The sequence below is a fragment of the Pterocles gutturalis genome, unplaced genomic scaffold (assembly GCF_000699245.1).
Source record: "Pterocles gutturalis isolate BGI_N339 unplaced genomic scaffold, ASM69924v1 scaffold25572, whole genome shotgun sequence".
NCBI classification, from domain to species: Eukaryota; Metazoa; Chordata; class Aves; order Pterocliformes; family Pteroclidae; genus Pterocles; species Pterocles gutturalis.
This window is the reverse complement of record NW_010111013.1, coordinates 4,167-9,560: the sequence shown is the minus strand read 5'-3', so window position 1 is coordinate 9,560 and position 5,394 is coordinate 4,167. Positions and strand designations below refer to the sequence as shown.

General features: G+C 49.9%; 2 non-coding genes across 2 annotated transcripts; both read right to left on the bottom strand.

Annotated features, from left to right (window-relative positions):
- Positions 1-3,872: 3,872 nt before the first annotated feature.
- On the bottom strand, positions 3,873-3,954 carry TRNAS-GCU. Its single transcript has one exon. It is a non-coding gene; the product is annotated as a tRNA-Ser (tRNA).
- A 643-nt stretch (positions 3,955-4,597) lies between these two features.
- TRNAT-AGU lies at positions 4,598-4,671 on the bottom strand. Its single transcript has one exon. It is a non-coding gene; the product is annotated as a tRNA-Thr (tRNA).
- Positions 4,672-5,394: the final 723 nt, after the last annotated feature.

Below are 5,394 nucleotides of genomic sequence, written 5' to 3'. Positions count from 1 at the left end.
GAGCACAGCCCCAGTGACCAGCCCAGGATTCCACCTCAGGGTTAGGACTGAGACCCCAACTGGCCGATGGTCTGTTCCATATCATGCACGGCATGGCCAGGAGAGAGGGGAGGCTCTGTCCAGAGGGGCTCTCTCTTGCTCCAGATTGTCTCCCTCTGGGTCACCCCCCTCTCAGGGTCACATCAGTCTCTTGGACACTAGGGCTGTTATCTCTGTTATAAATTTATGGACGATTGGTGTCAATATGAGACAATGTTACCATTTCAAGTACAGAGAGAGCAAGTACCTGCTCACTTATGTGGCAGAAGGGGTCGGGGATGTATCTGCTGGGCAGCTGAGAATTGGGGATATGAGAAACATTGTGGCATATTGCAAGCATCTATAACCGCAGGGTCAGTTAATCAAAGCTGCACCTCTCGCAGCTGTAACCCTATCAGAATAACTATTAAGAACCCAGACAAATGGAAACAAGAGCAAGTAGCATATATGGGACTTAAGATACATGGAACAGGGGAAGATCCTTGAATTGTTTTAAGAATACTAGGGAGCCAACACAACATTGATTATTATTCAACTCATTTTATCATGAAATGGAAACAGGGGTGCAATATGAGGTTCCAACAATTGCTAAGAATTTGTTTGTTAATTTGGCTGACAACATAGCTAAGTCGTTAAATGTTACTAACTGTTATGTTTGTGGGGGAACAAATCAAGGCGAACGATGGCCCTAGGAGGCTATGGAGAGCAATATAAGTGATCCGGACATTTGGAAAAGAGCAGAAAAAGGTAATAGGAAACAACAATGGGTATGGCAAACAAGTATAATTGGAAGAAGCTGTTGGCACCAAATTGGACAGGGTCTTGCATATTAGGAAATATAAGACCAAGTTTTTTTTCTGTTACCTATTAATAGAGGAAAACGTTTGGGAATCCAAGTGTACGCTGAAGCATAGGAATTAATAAAAAGACGTAAGAAATGAAATTTACAAATTAGTAACTGCAAAGATAATGAATGGCCCCCTGAAAGAATCATTGCTTACTATGATCCAGCCACATGGGCAGAGGATGGATCATGGGGCTATAGAACCCCGATCTACATGATAAACAGAATTACTAGATTACAAGCTGTGGTAGAAATAGTAGTAAATAGAACTGGAGATGCACTTGGACTCATAACCAAACAAAACACCAAAATGAGAACCGCGCTCTATACCAAAATTGTTTAGCCTTAGATTATTTGTTGGCCAAGAAGGTGGAGTCTGCGGAAAGTTCAATTTGAGTAATTGTTGTTTAGAAATAGATGATAAGGGAAATGCTGTAAATGAGCTGGCAAAAGAGATGAAAAAGATTGCACATGTTCTGGTACAAACTTGGAATGGTTTTAATGTAAATGATTGGTGGGAAAACTTTGTGAATGGAAACTGGTTGATGAAGGTTGGAATGATTGTACCAGGAATATGTGGTGGTCTGATTATTATCGCTTGTCTAATACCATGTATTGTAGGACTGGTTCATAGAATTATACAAGGAATGAAGATATCAGCAATCACACCATTTGATTCAGAAGCAGGGGAAGAAAAAGAAACTCATGCAGTAATGGTCTTAAATACGGGAAGAGATTCAAAATTGGTTCCGATTAGACGAAGTGTGACACGAAATTCCCCAGTACGATTTCAAAATCGTCCTGAAAAAGAAATGGGGGACTGTTATAAATTTATGGATGATTCGTGTCAATATGAAACAATGTTACCATTATCACCAATTAACAGCCGTTAATTCATGAGGCCAATTGAGTCCTTGTATAATTGTATTAATCAGTATTGATTGTTCATGTGTTTCTGTATGGTTGATAAGTTATTGTTGTACACTAGTTACTTACCTGACATATGAAAAGACTGAAACCCCTAGACTAAAGAGCAATAGCAGAGGAACAGAGCCACAGAAGATTCAGGAAAGCAAGTCAGCACGACTAAGCAGAACACCACGAGTAAGAAGCATGTCCTTGAAGAAAACAAGGTCACCAGCAAGTACTAGAACATCGTACTCAAGTAACAGAACATCGAACTCTGATTGGACTTTAAATCTGGACTGTGATTGGACTTTATTTAACACGGCTAATTGGTCAGTTTGGACTAATTCCAGACCAGAGGTGGAGTGGTGCCATGTGTTGGAATGTATTGATTGGTGATTTTTCGATCCATTCACTGACTGGTGAAGGGTAGTTATGTAACACCTAGGCTATAGATGTGGGTGTGCGGGACATTTGGTGTGCATCTTGAGGGTGGAGACCCCGGCGCACCCAGGCCTGTTTGCTTGTTCTCTGTTCCTTATGATCGATTTCCAAATAAATTCCAATTGGCTTTTTTTATTAATCTGTTTGGACTCGATCATTCCCCACATCTCTGTTCAGGGATTGTGGCTTTGGGACTCTCCCTGCTCTGGGATCATTAGCTGGGAATGGGCTGAGCCTTGGTCATCGGGTGGTGAGCAGTGTCACTGTGTGTCACTCATTTGTATATTTGCTTGTTATTGTCATCATCATTATTATTATTTCCAATATTATTATAGTTTAGTTATTCAATTGTTCTTAACCCACGAGTCTCTTTTCCCTTCACCCCTCTAATTCTCTTCCCCCATCCCCAGGAGGCAGAAGGGGGAGGGGGAGTCAGCAGCCTGTTTTGTAAAGCTACAACACCCCCCAGGAGGCCTCGTCACTGCATGCCAGGGCAGGGACAGGCATGTGCCTGTGCAGACACAACCTGGCAGGGTTGAGGGATGTCCCAAGGGCGTCACCTTGTCTCCTTCCCAGCTACCTCTGCCCTGCAACCCCCCAGGTCCCATCCTGCGGCAGCAGCCCCCGTGCCATGCACCACCACCCGAGGAGGAGCCTGCACCCACCGCCCCTTCCCATTTCACCAGCTGCAAGCTGGTGTTTCTCCAGGGCTGTAAGCCCCTTGCACTGAAGCCTTTTCCCCAGGAAATCTCCTGCCTCCCTCTTGCAAGGTGCCTGGCTGTCCAGGCAAGGACATTCCCCTCACCCAGCACCGCAGCATACCACAGCAGCGGGGTGGGATGGGGACAGCGTTTCTCTGAAGCCCAGTCATGGTTTCTGGCTTGGGAGATGGTGAAGGAGGGAAGCAGCTCCCAGCTGGTCCCCAGGGGCATCTCCCCAAGGCATGGGAAGGAAACATGGCCCCAGGGAAGGCTGAAAAGCTGGTGCAGGGCTTGGAGCGTGGTCAGCTAAGCCTGAGCATCCTCACCTTGCCTCCAAATTGCCTCCAAGCCATGACAGTGCTTGGCCACATCCTCGTCTGCAGAAAGAAGGGGTGTGAGCAGGGAAGGCACCTGCAAGGAACCTCTAGGACGTGGCGATGGCTCAGCAAGGCACAGCTTTGGCCAGGGATGGCTTTGGGCTCCCATCAGCATGACAAGAGATAACCAGGGCTTACGTACGAGATGCAGAAAGGAATAAACTGGCTGACAGAGAGCAGAAGGGAAAAGAAAAAAGCAGTGCCCAGGCTCAGAGTGTGCCTGGCCATCACAGGCCATCCTGTTGCTGGCCTTCCCTGCCCGTGTTTGGGTGCTTTGACTCCTGGAGAAGAGGTAGTTGGCTGGAGGGTGGTGGGAAGGCTGGGGGAACAGAGGGGGAGAGCACTCCACTCCTTGCACCGGAGCGTGGGGCTCAGCACGTTTGCATGGAAGGGTAACGCAGGTCCCCGGGCAAGCAGGAGCAGGTTTGGCCAGTGGGAGCACAAGAGCAGAGGCGGATGTGTACCTAACAAGGCACAGCAAAACAGAGAGAGGCAGCAGGAACCCTGTCATGCCAGGGGCTGCACCAAAAATCCCCTCCTCGGTGGGGGTCCCCAGGCAGGCGACGAGGGTGGGATTCGAACCCACGCGTGCAGAGCACAATGGATTAGCAGTCCATCGCCTTCACCACTCGGCCACCTCGTCCCCTATTCCAGCGTCTTTTTGGGGGGGGATTTTTTTTCTCTTTTTTTTTTGGGGGCCTTTTCCCCCCCCCCCCTCTTTTTCACTAAAGGCTGCAAATGTGGGGATGGTTCTTCAGGGCATCCTCTGGGGAGCTAGGCTGGGCAGGCAGAGGGCAGGCAGCCTGTCTGAGGCAGCCAGCTGCCCCGCCTGCCTGTTGCAGGGCAGCAAGCTGGTGTTTGCCATTCATTTGCCCCTTTCCACGCTCCCTTCCATCCCTCTGTTCAGCAGATGGCAAAGGGCAGGGTAGCATTCTTTTTTTTGCCATAAGAGCATACGCCCCAGGCTTTGTTACTTGTTGTGGGTTGCCATCACCCCCAACCTATATCCAGAGGGGTTTACTGCAGGTTGTGCAAATTAACTGGGAAGATTGGGGGGGGCATCCAGCCAGCACTGGAGGTACCTCTTCATTTCCTAAATCCCCTGCGGTCTGGAGATAGTTTGGGTCCTCTCCCCACTGTGAGTCTCCCAGGGAGAGGGGAGCAGAAGGCAATGCCTTCCCCCCAGAGTGGGGTCTCCTGGGACTGAGGGTTGGGGGGGCTCCACTGCTCGAGGCAGGGCAGAGACCCCCAGCTTGGGGCAGGGAGGAAAAACAGCTCCCAAGCCCAGGTACCACTGGGAATCGAACCCAGGATCTCCTGTTTACTAGACAGGCGCTTTAACCAGCTGAGCCATGGCACCTCTGTGGCTGCAACCCCTGGGCTGCCCCTGGGCTGCCCCATGGCCACAGGCTGGCCCCCAGCACACCTGATCTTCTGCCCGACCCACCCATGCCCCAAGTCTGGGGTACTCTTTTCCTTTAAATCTGCCACTGGAAGCACCCCCAGCGCTGACCCGAGCCCCTGGGACAGGGACCCCAACACAGGGAACCCAACACCTCCCTGTGGCACCTGCCCTGATAAAGACTGGGGCTTGTTGTGCCTTAACCATGTATGTTGTCACCTCGAGGCTGAGCCCTTAACTTTTTAGGAACGTTATTGCACATTTTGTGTCATTGTTCTAAAGCTCAGGAATTCTTAAGTCCACTGGGTGCTACTAATTTCCTGCCTGTCATCTGACTGTGTAAGTTTACTAATGTTTGTCGGATCATTAAACCATTTTGATTAGAATAAATTTATTTTGGAGCTTATAAATTCCTGCAACATTCACCTGCCTCGTCTATTTTGTGAGCCCCCGCGACACTCCCCTCCCAGCCTCAGCTGGGTTTGGGGTCCCAGCCACTGCTAAGACTTGCTCCCCGCTCCCTGGCAGACTCCTGCCAGCTGTCCCCGTCCCCCCCGTCCCCTGTGCTGTCCCAAGGTGACCGCCTCCACCTCCTCTCTCTCTCTGGCTGCTCACCCCAGCACCCCAGGGGTCCCCAGGGCATCACCCGCCTCCCCGGCTCACCCATGAGCACCCAAACAA